This window comes from Rhinatrema bivittatum, chromosome 6 (genome assembly GCF_901001135.1).
Source record: "Rhinatrema bivittatum chromosome 6, aRhiBiv1.1, whole genome shotgun sequence".
Lineage (NCBI taxonomy): Eukaryota > Metazoa > Chordata > Amphibia > Gymnophiona > Rhinatrematidae > Rhinatrema > Rhinatrema bivittatum.
The window spans coordinates 297,946,480-297,961,254 of NC_042620.1; the positions used below are offsets into that span (position 1 = coordinate 297,946,480).

The 14,775-nt window shown below is 46.2% G+C and overlaps 1 protein-coding gene across 5 annotated transcripts in view; it reads right to left on the reverse strand.

Annotated features, from left to right (window-relative positions):
* Window positions 1-14,775, reverse strand: part of TNMD (tenomodulin) — a 204,720-nt gene that overhangs the window by 161,716 nt on the left and 28,229 nt on the right. For 3 of the 5 annotated variants that reach the window (XM_029607430.1, XM_029607434.1, XM_029607433.1), the window contains exon 2: window positions 7,817-7,957. The exons of 1 other annotated variant lie outside the window; for it this stretch is intronic. The gene's annotated coding sequence lies outside the window, so the exon portion shown is untranslated. Of the gene's footprint in view, window positions 1-1,741; window positions 1,842-7,816; window positions 7,958-14,775 lie in introns of those variants that run through there. One more of the 5 variants, XM_029607432.1, reaches the window with a different exon arrangement.

The following is a 14,775-nucleotide window of genomic DNA, read 5'->3' on the forward strand; positions in this document are numbered from 1 at the left end:
CAAGGCTGGGGAACCCCCATGAGTTACTGTCTGCTTTATCTTCCTCCTCCCAGTTCCTTCACCCCTGTTCATTGTAACTTTTTGACTTCTCTATACCATGTTAAAATAGTTAGTTAGGCTACAACCCCGGTTACTTGTAAACCGACATGATATGATCTGTATCATGAATGCCGGTATAAAAAAAGCACCTAAATAAATAAATAAATACAATGAGGACAGTGCAGGGCTACAGGGCAAGACAGAAGAAAGCTAGGGAATCTTCGCCTGTATCAGCCACCTTCCCGCAGGTTGAGCCCTTGGGATCTAGTGGCGGCTGGCAGGCTCAGCCAGGGGCTCGGACTGAGGCTAGTACTGTACTGGAGACTGGAGCCGAGGCAAGGCTGGAACCAAAGGCAGGCGTAGAGCAGGGGTCTGGAGCCGGATGCAGGGAGATGTGGCACACTGAAGCAGGCTGGGATACTGGAGCAAGACTGTAACTGAGACAATGGCTGGATACTGGAACAGGACAAGACAGAACTAGACCAGACGGATAACAGAAAAGGGCAGCTTAGGAAAGCCACAGAGCAATACTGGAACAGAAGACATAGGAAAGCCGCAGAGCAAGCTTGGAACAGAAGGCTTAAGGGAGCCACAGAACAAGGCAAAAGCAGAAGGCCTAGGGAAGCCATAGAGCAAAGATAAATGTGGTGTTAAGCAGGGGGCTGAGCAGACTCGATGACAAGTCTTCAAGCATACGCAGAAGCAGGGTTAGGTAGGCTGGGCCCTGCTGAGTCATGAGGTCACGGAAACTATAGTCGGAGAGAGGGTAGGAGCAGCTCCCCGAAAACCTCTGGTGGTTGGGAGGCTGCACACAGGCAGAATTGCAACAGTACCCCCCTCCCCAGATCCCATATGGAAGAAAGACGAGTCCTTGAGGTGCGTGACTAGGCTGTTTCCCCTCCTGGGGTAGTGGAACTGAGCTGGACCCCTCCAGGGGGTAACATGACTTGGCTGAACCCCTCCCGGGGCACCTGGATGGAACTGGACTCCTCCCAGGGCTGTGAGGAACTGGACCCCCCTTGGGGTTTCTGGGAATTGGACCCTCTGGGGCTGTTTGGAACTGGACCCCTCTGTGGGTTGCTGAGAACTGGTCAAGGCAGAATCTGAAATTAGAATAGAAACTGGGACAGAATTAGAGAGAATAAGGGCAAGGTCTGAGTGCAGAATACCAAATCCTTTTTTTCTGAAGAGGAAAGCAGGAAATCTGGTGCGGAGTGCAGTACTGGATTAGATCCTAGAAAGGAGGAGAGTGTGCCGGCAGCTTGCTGTGGAGCTTGAGCGCCGATTAGTTTCAGATTGGGCACAGCTGGAGATTCAGGCTTCCGAGCACGGCTACCAGCATTTGTCAACGGAGTGGAAGCCACAGAGCAGGGATGGCGAACTCCAGGCCTCGGGGGCCGCAGACAGGCCAGGCTTTCAGGATATCCGCAATGAATATGCATGAGAGAGATCTGCATGCACTGCCTCCACTGGATGCAAATCCTTCTCGTGCGTGCTCACTGCGGATATCCTGAAAACCTGGCCTGTGTGCGGCCCTCGAGGCCTGGAGTTCGCCATCCCTGCCACAGAGGCTGTAGCATGGAAAATTCACCCCATCTATGGATAAGTCAGCCAAAGCTGGGGAAGGAAAGGGGGCAGGTGGGTCGCTTAAACTGGCGGTAGGAGAAGTTGGGACACAAGGAACAGTTAATAAAACAGGTACCTTTCAAACTGAGTGCTCTTCTGTGTCATGCTTCTTTTCCTCGCTTTCGGCACAGGGTTATTTTCAGGAAATGTCAGGGCAGATATTTTAGGAGTAGAGTGAAACCATTTCCTTTACTAATGCTTGATACTGAGGATCAAATCTTGCACAATACAGAGGGTCCTGCAGAAGTGTTTTAATTAAAGCCAAGAAGGAATCAGATTTCAGCTGCGGGAGGGCTTCCTCCTTGCTGCTACTGACAAGAGTGTTAGAGTCCTCCAATAAAGAATTTACCTTTTTAACTTGATTACGGTGTTCCTCTCTCTGTGTGTTCTGCTGAAAGGAATCTCCTTCAGCAGGATTTAACACGGGTAACCTTAAACACTGGTCACGTTTTTCAGTCTGCTGCTGCATATTAACTACAGGTTGATCCTGGGCTCGCTGTGGATGCATGTTATGTGAAACCAGGGCAGAAACGGGCTTTCTTTGGAAGGCTTTTGAAAGATCAGGTGTTTTGTCAGAGAGATATTATATTTAGGCACCTTATATTTAAGGCAATCCCCTAGAGATATGGCACCCCTTGCACTCCCAGTAACAGGGGACAGAAGGCTGGACTCTAGGAACTGGAGTCTTTGGGAGAGCAGGTATCCCTGATACAACAGGTACCTTTGCACCTGGCTTATAGCATTTCCCTTTTACTGCCTTCTGAGGAGAGGGATTATCTCTGCAAGAAGCATTCAACGTTTGGAACAGATTTAGCAGAACCATATCTAGGCACAGGCTTTACTAGTTTGGGTCTTTTAACAAAACATTGGACATCTGTAACAAATACTATTGGAGTGGAGGAGTAACCTAGTGGTTAGAGCAGCGGGTTATGAAGTAGAGAGACCTTTGGGCAACTCGCCTTTACCCTCCATTGCCTCAGGTACAAACTTAGATTATAAGCCCTCTAGGGATAGGGAAATACCTACAGTACCTGAATGTAATCTGCTTTGAAGTGCCAAAAAGCAGAATATAAAAGTCTAAAAATAAATAAATCTCTCTCTCTACATGGGATTTATAAAGGTGCATATGCCAGTAGGGATAAGTGCAACTCCTGTAGGAGGTGGGAAATCCTGTAGGTCCTAAGAAGCCAGGAAACTTTTCTGTGGACATCAGATGGAAGGGAAGTCCTGGAACCACTGCCGTGGGGACAGTTTTGGCCTTGTCAAGAACGTAACTAAGACAAGACTGGGTCAGGAACAACGGCTGGATACTAGTACAGGACACGACACAGGGCCGTGCTGGGAAACCTAGGCTGAGGGAAAGCCACAGGGCCGTATCGGGACAAGAAGGCTTTAGGGAAGCCACGGAGCAAGGCAAAAGCGGAAGGCCTGGAGAGGCCCACATAGCACACACAAACACGGGACCAAGCAGGGAGCTCAACGACAAGGCCTCGAGCTTACACAGAAGCAGGGTTAAATAGGCTGGGCCCTGCTGAGTCATGAGGTCTCGGAAACCGTAGTTGGAGAGAGGGTAGGAGCAGCTCCTCAAGGACCTCTGGTGACTGGGAGGCTGCACAACAGGCAGAATCACAACACTTCCACCTATCCCCAGCATCTCTCCCCCCCCCCACCCCGGGATATGTGTGAATGGTGGGGATCTTTGTATGGCGCACACTCTCTCCCACCTACTCCCTCAATATTGTCTTGCTCTCTCTTGACTTCCCTTATTCCCTCCCCTTTCACTCCCAAGCTTGAATTCCCAATAGGCACACACAGTTCTTGTCTCCCTCTGCCCTGCAGACCACTCTTCACCACCACCACTCTTCCCATCCTCCCAACCTGATTCTCTCCCACCACCCCTCTTCAGACTTCGGGGATCTCTGCTCTTTATTATAAATCAGTGAGCGTGGGTCACGGCTCGGGCCGAACTAGGTGCTTACAGGCCCCGCACCCCCTCCCCTTCACACAGAAGCCTAAAGGAGGCAAGACCTGTGAGCACATGGCTCGGCCTGACTCGGTGCTCACCGATCTATGATAAAAGACGCACTGCTGGAGCCCTGAAGTATGCAGAGGGGTGGTAGGAAGGAAAAGACTGCAGGACGCAGGCTGGGGTGACCAGAATTATAGGACTGCAGGGACTCAGTGGTTCATGGGGGTGGGAGAATTGGAGGTCCGGGGGGAAGGGCGGGGACAGCAGGCAACAACAGTGCCTAGGGGCAGCAAAACCAGAAATGTGTTCCTTCTCACTCCCCTTCCCTTTCCCTCACACTCCCCCCCCCTTCTCCCTTACTCATCCGCTTACCCATCCCTCTCTTATTCAGTCCCTCCCCTCCCCTCCCTTCCCTTTCACTAACTCACCCCCTCCCATGATTCTCTGCTCGCTGGTGGGAGGGAATTCACTGGCGCATTAGTAAAGTCTGCAGCTCACGTAGCGTGCTCTGCCAGGGGATGGGAAGCCCGCCGGTACGTCATTACAGCACGCTGCGTGCGGAGCTTCCTCCATGAAGGGACATGGAGTGGAAGTGGAGCGGCTATCGCAGGGATGCTTTTGGGGCACTTTTTTGCCCCCTGGCACAGCCATCTCACCCTACCAAATGGTAGAACCACCCTGCTCCCCCTCCCCCTGATAGCGTTTTGTTCTCTCGCTACTTCCCTCTCTTTCTCTTTTTTCCCCTCTGATTCACACCCCTTCCCTCCCCTTTCACCCCCAGTCCTGGATTCCCAATAGGCACACGAGACTTGTGCCTAGAGTGGCACAATCTTGGGGGTGGCAATGTTGCTGCCACCTTCTTCTCTGCAATCCTCTAACTTCATTGCCCCTTCTCCATCCTGATTCTCTACCGCCGCCCCCTCTGCAGAACTGCCTCTGTTGTTATCAGAGATCAGTGAGCATGGGGACTGAGTCAGGCTGCCCCTACCCAGATGATGCAAGAAAATCCTGGATTAGGATCCAAGCTCATGGATTTATGACAACTGTGGACGTAGTGCTGGGGTCCTGAACACTACGGAAGGGTGGTGGGAGGAAAAAGGTTGCAGATCCAGGCTGGAAGACTGCAGAGAGGAGTGGCAAAGGGAATCAAGGTTCATGGGGGCAGGGAAATTGGTCATCCTGGGAGGGGGGAGGTACAGCAGGCAACAAAAGTGCCTAAGGGTTGTAAAAAAAACAACCAGAAATCCATCCCTGCCCACCCCGCTTTCCCTTCCTTAACCTCTAACTCACTCACACCCCCCTTCCTGTTTTTTTCCCTCCACTCTCACCTGCCTTACTTCCCCACTCAATTCCCCCTCTCTTCCTGTCCCTCTCTGTCGCTGTCTCTTCCCTTCTGTTTCTCTCCCCTTCACCCCCTCCCTCACTCACTCATCCCCTGCCCTCTCCTGGGGAACCCTGTTGGTGGTCATTTAATCAGACCACTGTGCAAGATTGTCCTCCTGTCGGTGGGGAGAGGGTGGTCATGAACCACCCCCCATTGGCACGTCATTATAAAATGTCGTACGTGGCTATTCTTCTGCCGGCGTGGGTGTGTGTTTGTGTATCCTGCCAGCGTGCCACTAAAGTGTGCCGTGCGGGCATCTTCAATTAAAGGCTGCTGGATGGAAGTGAGGCAGCTACCGCAGGGGTGCTTTGAGGAGCACTTGCTGCGGCTTCAAAATGCTGCCATCTGAGGCAGCTGCCTCTCTCTCTACCTAATAGTAGAGCTGCCCCTGTGCCACTGGACATGTGGCCGAATATTTCTACCAGGGTTGAGCACTAACAATGTTGTTGTCTGACAGAAACCATGTATAGAGTTGCTGTGTGATTCGTCTTGAAGTTGAGACAATCCAGAGATGCGCTGCTCTTTTGAGAGAAATTTCCACTCGGAATGGATGGGATCCAGAGGGAGAGGCCAGACTGACTTGGGGAGAAGCTATTGAGTGCTTTGTAACACTGCATTAACAGGCAAATGTGCAACTAATTCCAAGATCACAAATCTGTAACATCTGCCTGACGTTCAGGGAATAGCTGATACCGTACATTTGGCTGGACGACTGCATGTGCCAGGGCTGCTGCTCCCACTGAATCCCTTTCCAGAGTGCCACTATGTACTGCAAGAGCACTTCCAAAACTGGTCAAAGGTGACGCAGTCAGCGGTTTCCCACAACCCAGCCAGCAATATGAGATGCCCTCATTGATCCCTAGGGATGTGCTAGCATCTTAAAATGCCATGAAAACATCAGTTTTACTGTTTTGTACCATGTTCCATCCAAAGAGACATAACAAAACTAACACATTTTCATGTTTTTATGTCATTTTAGCACATGCTAAAGTATTGTAGTACACCCTATTAGGTCAATATTCAAAAGCCATTTAGATGGATAACTGAAAAGTTATCCGACCAAATGGCCAGCTGGGGATATTCAGCGCCATACGTGTACCTTGAGTTTAGGCGTATAATTCGTAGGCATTCTGGGGGCAGGCCAGAGTTAGCCGCATAAGTTATGTGGCTAACTGTAGTTGGCTCACGGGGCACTCCTAAAGTTAGCTGGTTTGACATAACTGGCTAACTTTAAGATAGTCGGGGTTATTCAGCGACGTGGCTGGCTATATTCGACTAACTTAACTAGCCGCTCCATGGCTGAATATCGAGCTCATCATGTAAAGTACATGTATTGTGAAAAAGTATATGCATTGTAAAAATATATTTAAATGAAATAATATATAACGGGAAAACGAAATGGTAGAAACATCATAAGTACAAAATGAAATGACAACATGAAACATTTTTTTTCTAAGCTCATGCCTATTGGTGACCACCAAATAGGAGTCACCTACCTTGTATTTATTTTATTTACTTATTTGTTTGCTTTTATATACCGACATTCGTTGGAGTACATCACATTGGTTCACATTTTAACAGATGTAATAGTATGACAGGGGAGTCTTACTATTTATACATTATAACATTATGGGTTAACATAGAACAAAACCTTAATGGGTTAACATAGAACCTAAAATAACATTGTAACTTAAGTATGGGATGTTGCAAAAGTCAGAAGTAGAACTGGGCTAGGGGGCCTCTTAAGAGATACTATAATACAATATATACAGTGTAGCATGAGACAGTTATAGTATATACAGTGTGGCGTGAATAACTGATGACTTTCTCATAGCCCTAGCCTTGGAGGCTTGCTGTGTTTCAGTAGCTAAGTTGAAACAGACAATGGAAACCATCCAAGGTTCTTTAATGTCACTAATTAAAAACCAAAGCAAAAAGAATCCCAATAAAACCATCTACAAGGGACTAGATGAACTCTCTGCAAAATGAAATCCAGAATTACTTTTATTTGCCCCCTTGTCACTGTGTCACTTTATAGCGTGCTCATGTCAGCTCTGACCCAAGCAAGATCTGAACATTCCAGGAGTCCCAGTCCAGGCCATGGGCAGTGGGCAGCGCCAAGACGAGAGCTGCTGCCATGTGAGTGTGCTGCTGAGACAGATGTCAGAAGGGGGCACCAGCTCAAAAACTAAATAAGGTTTTCTACCTATTTCTCTTTCACCGTCTTTACTGCTACACAAATAACAATAACACAAAGGAAGCAGAGCGATACGGTTATTATGTTAGCCATGGAAACTAAAATTAGCTCAAATGAAACAAGAAAGCAGTGCAGTAGGGTTTTGACAAGAACTGTACAAAGGAATGAATGTTTAAAACTGCAAAGTTTCAGGATTACTAAACTCCTTTCCTGGGGTGGAGTCCACTTTCCCTGAGGGAAGGGACTTTCATAGTCCCTCAGATTGCATCATTTAAGCATTCATCAACCTTATTAGCATAGATTCTTTGCTTTTTATGGCATATTTTATTGGGCCAATATAAAAAAATAGCCCAAAACACTATTCAGGACCCTATAGGTCCCTACTTCATACATTAGGTCTTGCCAAAAAGTAAAGAAAGTTGATTTCCTGAAGAATTTCAGTGTAGACAAATTACTACATTTTAGGTCTTTTTAAACAGAGAAAGAAAATGTCTAAGGGTATTACAACTTCTCATGAGTTCATAGGGATTATTAGCAGAGCATAATTAATCTGTTAATACAATTCTCACTCATTCCATAAATGTACTACGGTGTGACTTACTAATTTGTTCTTGTTGGGTTTCCATGGCTGGGTGATGGTTTTTGTGCACACGTGGGGCAGAATCTTGATGAGTTTTCAGAATGTGCACTCATTAAAAAAAAAAACATCCACGGGAAAGAACTGTTGATTTAATGGCGCCATCTGGTGGTGAAAACACATAAAGTAAGCCGCAGAACATTCTGGTTCTATCTGTTAACAAAACCACAGTACGGCTTGCTTAAGAAATAAAAAGAGTACTCGGGTCTGCATTTATCCTTGGTTATAGGCTACTTCAGAATGGCACTGTAGAAGAAAAATGATAGCAAGTTTGTGGCCTTAGTTGTTCGCTTCCAAGTTAAAGCAGTGCAAAATTGTAGTGGCACATTTTGTAGGCTGTGAGACCTTTTATTAGAGCAATGTAAGAATAATCCCAAAATGTTTCAGCACAGAACCTTTTCAAGATCTTATAAAGCCCTTCATTAGAGGTGATTTACACAGGAAAAAAAAAACCTGGCGCTCTTCTCTTACTCTGCAGCTAAGAATCTGGGCATTGTGCCTCTAGATTTTAATAGTGGGGATCCCAGAATATCATTGATTCCATCCAGGTACGAAGAGAATCAGAGAGGGAGAGAGAGAGAAAAAGCGACAGAGTGAAAGCGATTTCTGCCAGGTTGACGTTTCTTCCTGCTCTGCCTGCCTGCGGATTGGACTCCCACTCCACCTGCTGAATTGATCCACGTGCTCCAACCTGCCTGAAATGCCACAGCTCTGCTGGTTACCCCTTCGAAACCATCACTGCAAATCAAATCAGTCCCATTCTGTGCTCACAGCCGTGCTTTTCCGTTTGAGCCCGAATCGATTTTTGACATTTTATTGAGGCACTTTATAGCACTGAAAGACGGGGAACATTAAAGGTACCGCACGAGTAGAGGCTGAGAAGCATGGCTGAACGCTTTTTGAAATCCTAATGCTCAGTGCCAGTGCAAGAGTGTTAGGCACCCTAGGCAAACCTTCTGCCTTGCACCCTCCCCTCCTCCGCTCCCCCCCCCCCCCAAGTCCAGGCCTCAGCATCAACCCCAACCTCATTCACTCAGTCAGGCCCCTTCTCTTACACACACACACACTTAGGTTCCTTGTCTCATTCACACACGCACCCTTACGCAGGCCCCCTCCCTCTCTCTCACTATCACCATTGCTCTCTGGTACACACACAATCCCTCGCACTCACACACACACTCACAGAGGCACTGCTTGTGGCTCGCCAAATCTCTACTCTTCTCAGCCGTGAGTGGGATGGGCTCTGCTCACACTCCACATGGCTGCTCTTTGCCGCCCCCTAATGGCTGGCGCTCTAGGTGACCCCCTAGTTCACCTATTGGAATGCGCCGGCCCTGCTAATGCTGAGGGCAGACTATGTGGAGTATTTTTGGTATAACTGTGGAACTTTTATGTGCTATGGAAAGGGCCTGAACTGTGCTTGCTAGCAGTTGAGTGGCAGGGAGCTATAGGGCTATGCCTTAAAGGAAAAGACTTTATAAATTTTAAAATACGTATTATAAAGTCGGCACTGTGCCGGAGTTTTCGGTGCCCACCAGCACCTTGACTAGCCTGTCACAATCCCATATTTCTATATAGGTTGGGAGTGGAGATCCTCTTTCAATATTAAAGAACTTTTAATTTCCATAGGAATTCATACTGCCAAACAGGGGGTATGCAAATGCAAATCTGTTTTGTGTCATGATAGGATCCTGACCAATGGAAGCGTTTGTTATAATCTGGTAAGGCTTGATGAAGGACAAATTAGTACAGTCATCTTCCAGTGGGTTTGTTTTACAACCACCAAATACTCCTATCCCGGCTATCAGAAATCGGCATCTCTGGCACTGTACTATCATGGTTTACCTCATATCTCACCCATAGAGAATACCTGGTCAACATTGACAACTCTGAGTCCCCACGCATACCCCTCCTCCAGGGTGTCCCCCAAGGATCCTCCACCCTCTTTAACATATATCTTCTTCCCCTCTGCTATCTACTTTCTAACCTCGGTCTCAATTTCTTCATGTATGCGGATGATGTACAGATCCTCATCCCCATGCAAAAAACCCTACAAGAAACTCTAAACTTCTGGGAATCCTGTCTTGCCTCCATTAACTCTCTCTTAGACAGCCTCCAACTCGCTCTTAACACAGCAAAAACTGAAATCATCCTCATTTCCAACAAACTTGAGGTTACCTCACAGGCCTCTACTAAAACTACCCCCACAACCCTCCCCATCCTGCCATCTGTAAGAGACCTAGGTGTTGTATTAGACAAACACCTTAATTTTCATCCATACATCAAATCCCTTCTAAAAACCGGCTTCTATAAACTCCACATCCTCAAAAAGCTCAAACCCCTCCTCCACCTTCAAGACTTTCGCCTTGTATTGCAGTCCACAATCCTATCAAAATTAGACTACTGCAATTCACTTCTCCTAGGCCTGCCCTACGCCACAATTAAACCACTACAAATCTTGCAGAACTCCATGGCACGAATCATCACAGACACTCGTAAGAGAGAACACATCACACCCATTTTAAAAGAACTGCATTGGCTCCCCATCCCTTTCCGTGTAAAATACAAAACCCTCACAATACTCCATAACATGCTCCACAAAAATGACCACGAATGGCTCAAGGAAACACCACGTTTCCGTACATCCAATCGTCCATCCAGAGCCTCCACGGCGGGCACTTTACACATCCCACCCCTCAAAATAGCACACCACTCAACTACCAGAGAGAGAGCCTTTACCATAGCCGGCCCCTCCCTCTGGAACTCTCTTCCCACGTCTCTCCGCCTTGAACCTTCCTTACCCAACTTCAAAAAAGGCATCAAAACCTGGCTTTTCTTACAAGCATACCCTGACTCCAATCAGACCTAAACCCCTCCACTGCCACTTCCAATTCCCTTACCCCTTCTAATCCGTTGATGCATCCTAGGGATTTCCTGATTTTGTAAATTTGTTAATTTTTTATTCTCAGTTTTTTAACACAGTTCCTATCAATTTCTCTCTCCCCTAGCACTTCACTACCTTTCTCCTTCCCGCAACTTCTGCGCTTACTGTCACCTGACCCCCATCCTCTCCTTTTTCCTTCACTGCTCCACCTCCCCCCTCCCTGTTATTTGTAACTTCCTCTTCCTCCTTTACAATGTTGATTGTGAACCGGCATGATATGTCCTATGAATGTCGGTATATTTTAAAAGCATTTAAATAAATAAATAAAATAAATAAATTTAAGTGTTTTGTTACAACATTTACATATACGTTCGTATGTGGCGCGTAAAATGGGAGCGCGTCTTGTGGCCTGTATGGAAACACGGCTCCGGTCTCTCGGTAGGGTTCAAGAAGATGGTGTAGTAGACCTGGGCCCAGAGGCAAGGGCAAGATTCCTGAGCTGGACAGGGAGCCTAAACCAGACAAATCTATCCTCTATGAACCCCTCAGACTGCTTTCCCAATTTTGACCCCCCCCCCCTAGAAACTTGCTCTTAGAGAGAAAATAGGGACTCATTCTGAAAATGTATTCAACACACTAATTTTGTATGTGGTTTACCATCAATCAGAATTTATAAAATCGTTTTAAAAGGCACCAATTAAATCAGGGATTCACAAGCTCCCACAACCAGGCTACAGCAGCATCAACTTTCCTGAACAACTTATCGCCCAAAGTTTGTAACACTAAACTATTAAAATGGTGTAGAAAACATTTCCCCAGCCACGTCTCCCCTTGTTACTTCATGAAATCTATTCACTAAATATCACTTTCACATTTGTTTTCAGATGCGTTTCAAAATACAAATCCAGTACCAAAACCATCAATTCTTCTTACCACTTTTGTGTCTCACAGTGACCTCCCAGGTCAACCCAGGAACACTCCTTAAGGCAGACGTTCCCCAGATTTCCCAGCTGAAGCCTCTGTGGACAACCTCACTCCCAGGTCTTCTATAATGGTGGGACCTTCCTAACTCCACAACTTTCTGGTGCATTGCCACTTCAAGGGCCCAGGATGAAACCTTCATCTTATTCCCTGGTAGGGAGATGCACATCTCCAGCCTCAGACGTTTCCCCTTGAGGAGGAAAGGCCCTGCAGAGCCCTGTCCAAGGAGAGAGACGCCCCGGGCACTCACAACCCTTGTATGTCCTGCATTCTCCCCAAATCCTCCGCCAAACTTCAAACCCAAGATTATATAGTCCAATTATCACTCTCCCTAGAGGATCTCCCTCTTCAAATCTCTTAAAGGAGACACACAGACAAAAGAATTCTATGATCCTTCCTTATACAGTTTTCTAAGTTCACGTGCATTGTGTAATTTTACCATTTACGATGCCATCTAATGACTTTTCCGCAGAATTGTCCCATCAAAAATTATCAAAACATTACAAAACCCCAGGTACAGGCTAAGTGGACTCCCTCAGCGAGAATCCTTTCCAGGGAGCTCTTCAATGATACAAGGCCTATCTCACAGCCCGTCAAACACAAGCGAAAATCTAAGTACAACACCGAATGTCAAAGCAGCACATCAACAAAGCAGCCCTAAAAATCAAGCATGTACAATAAAGCAGACTTAAAAGTCAACTGCATAGACTGTAGAGATCCTCTCCCCTCCCTACCCGAGTGGACACTATTTTATAGCACTACAGACTGCTGAGAATTAATAACTGCAAAAAGAAGTTATATAGCCATGCAATTTCAGGATAACATACCAGGAACTCAGTTTCCTCCCCCAAAACCTATGAAAACAGCGTCCGTTGATACAGCTTGTCCTCACAAGTCAAATACTGCATCCCTCTTTAATTAAGCAGCCCTTTATCTCCCTTTCAAATTGCTGTATTGTTTTTTTGTTTTTAAGTATTATACCCAGAACAGCCCATCTAAGGCCTTTACAAAGTAATTAGCACAGACCTCACCTCCCAGTGATTTCCTATTTGAATGATGCATTCTAATTAATAATAATAATTATTATTACATTGCACTTATTGATCGCTGTTTCCAATAAATGTTTCTGAGAATGACATGATTCTACAGACAGCAGAATGTAGCAAGCACTAGGGGTTTTTTTCCAGCTAAATGCTGGAAACTGAACCAGACCATAGCCTGGTCTATCAGGCTTCCAGCAATCTGGTCTTCTGTGTGTCACACCTACATTAGAGTTGGCCCTGTGGGTTGGGTCACAGCATGTAGCACAGGAGCCAAGTTTGAGTCCCATTTCTGATAGGGCCAGCTTGCGATTGGACATGTTGCAGAGGCCTAATACTCAATCCAGGGGAAACAGAAAAAAAACCAAAAACCTGCCACCCCTACTACAGTAATCCCTGCCACTTGAAGGAGGGGCACTGAGAATGCTCCCCAGTCCTCCTGGCTGGCAAGGGCACATGGGTCAGCTGGGCATTCCATCTGAAGTGGTGGGTAGAAAAAAAGAAAAGGAAAAATGGAAGAATTCTTTTTTAATGTTTTTCTTTAAAAAGGAAGCATGCACCAATATGACATTTGAGTATCCAGATCTTTTTGCATTGGAAGTGCTGAATATATTAGATAATGCTAAAGATTCTTTTTCTTCATCTAGCGTCTTCCTAAAAGGCTATTCTAGAGCGCGTCAGATAAAGGGATGAAGGCTCCTCCAGAATCTGACATTGCTGTTAATGCTGTGGATCAGCTGGTATTGAAAATAACTCGGAAAGAACTAAGGAGCTGGTAATAAGCAGGTTTAAGGAAATCATGAAGAACCTGCTACACAAAAACAAAAGAAGCATTGTTTCCATTTTGCCTTTGATTCATTCAACCAGCTGTGAAAAACGTCTTCTTTTAAAATGCTCGTGGCGGGTTCTTTTCACTTCCTTTGGGGCGTAATTCTGCAGAGATGCCTCTTCTTGTGGAGGAGCGGCTCCTAGAATTCCCAGCATGTTGGCAGGTACCCTACGTGAACCATGTGGCTTTCAGATATCTTACGCTATATATTAGTGTCTCTCAACTGTATTTCTAAATCTGGAAATATGTCACCAATGCATGGGGATAAAGTACTTTGACTAGCCCCTGTCTGCTCCTACTAGAAAAATGACGTGTTTAATTAGAGACCTTTGGGCTACGTGAAGCAGAAGGCACTGTCTAGAGCAGAGCTTTCCAAACTGTGGGTCTGGACACGTTAGTGTGTCGCCTGCAGTGTGCAGCTGTGTCGCGCAAGCCCGGTCAACTCTGACGCAAGTTTGGGCTTTTTTTTTCCTAGAGATTCACTTTTTTTTTTTTTTCAGTTTATGGGTTGCTTATTATTAGGTGATTTTTGCTGTCAATCGCGTTTTTTGGGGGACTTGGTGGGTGGAACGAGCCTAGCTGCCCTTGCATTGGCTGCTGCTGCTGCTGATGAGGCCTGGCCATGAGGAGTACTGACTGCAAGCAGCAGTGTCTGGTGATCCTGGAAGGTTTTATGCAGCACGGCAGGCTTGAACCCTGAAGGGAGTGAAGCACTTAACTGGCAACAATCAAAAAGAAGAGGTACATGAGTGTGGGGGCGAGACATGTACTGGGGGGGAGAGAAATGAGTGTGTGGGGGACAGACGTGCTGGGGGGAGAGAAATCAGTATGTGGGGGACAGACGTGCTGGGGGGAAGAGAGATGAGTGTGTGGGGGACAGACAATTTGTTTTATTATTGTTACTCATAAATTATAACAATAACATGAACCTTGGAATATTATATATTTTTAATATAAATGAAAGGTTTTCATGAGATAGGTTGTGTCGTGAAACATTTTATTATGTATATATTTAAGGAAACATACATAAATTGTCAAAATATGTTTCGTTCGTTTAACTTTTAAACTCTGGTTTGCTAGTAGACTGAATTACTGTGTCGTGAAATTATGTTTGTCTAAAAAGTGTGTCACCAACATGAAAAGTTTGGAAAGCTCTGGTCTAGAGACTGCTCAAAATTCACAACTAGCC